This window comes from Triticum dicoccoides, chromosome 4B, assembly GCF_002162155.2.
Source record: "Triticum dicoccoides isolate Atlit2015 ecotype Zavitan chromosome 4B, WEW_v2.0, whole genome shotgun sequence".
In the NCBI taxonomy this organism is placed as follows: Eukaryota; Viridiplantae; Streptophyta; class Magnoliopsida; order Poales; family Poaceae; genus Triticum; species Triticum dicoccoides.
This window is the reverse complement of record NC_041387.1, coordinates 636,787,786-636,789,014: the sequence shown is the minus strand read 5'-3', so window position 1 is coordinate 636,789,014 and position 1,229 is coordinate 636,787,786.

Here is a 1,229-nt window from a genome sequence, read left to right as displayed (position 1 = left end):
GACCTGGTCGAGAGCAGTAGCCACAGAAGGTGTCACGACGCGACCGGCCCCTCTCAGCATAAGAAGGACGACCCACCACCCCTGAAGGAGTAGGCAGGAGCGGTGGAGCTGTGAGGCGAGCAGGTGGCATAGGAGCTCGGGCGGCCAACAGTGATGGAACCACAAGTAACCCAGCAGAGCGAAGGCGGGTCTCTTCAGCACGAAGCTCAGCAAGTACCTCCGAGATAGGAACACGACCACGAGCAAGCAAGTGAGCACGGCGAGGCTCGAACTCAGAGCGAAGACGAGATAAGAACTCGTGAACCCGCTGAAACTCCAAATCGGATCATGTAGTCTGACAGCAACGACAAGTTCCACAAACGACGGTCCGAAGAGAGTCGTCAAGCTGACGCCAGATGGCAGAGCACTGTGAATAAAACTCATCAATAGAGGAATCACCTTGCTGGAGTGCATGCTCCTGACGTACCACAGATAGGTAGAGAGCATCACTAGAGGGCTGATAGCGCTGACAGAGATAAGACCACATCGCTGCAACTGTGCCAAGTTCCATGAACTCCGAGGCGAACTGAGGAAGGACACTTGCAGTAAGAACAGCAACAACACGAGCATCATCATTGCACCACTGAGTGTAAGCAGACAGATCATCACGATAGGCAGAAAGGGCATCCGAATAGGCTGGCATCTGCTGATCATAGGCATCAACTACAGTATCATCGAGAGCCTTGGCGGCATCGCGATCGGCCTGAGAAGCATCAGCAGCAAGAACTGGCGGTGCTTGCGGGGTAGGAGCCACAGGAGCAACATGACAAGGCGGACAGGGGACCTCGCCAGAGAGAACACCCCACAGAAGGAGACCGCGCATATGGATATGCATGAACCCCGCAAACTCGGCATAGTTGGTGCCATCGAAGATCACCGAGCACCGAGGAACAGCGACATAGCCCGAAGAAGACATGAGGAGCTCCTTTTTTTGTCAACTGCTACAGTAGACTGCTACAGGGGACCCTGATCCAGATCGGGATCAGACTCGCGCTAGCCCGATCCAGCCCCGATGGAGGAAGCGAGGGGAAGGGCAAGCGTGGGAGGGGCCGGCCCTGGGCAGCACCGGCAGCAGCAGGCGGCCAGGGGCGGCCGGGCGCAGGGAGGTTGTGGCCGGGCGCGGGGAGGCGAGGGGAGGTGGCTGTCGGGCGCGGGGAGGCGCGGGGAGGTGGCTGCCGGCCGCGGCCGAG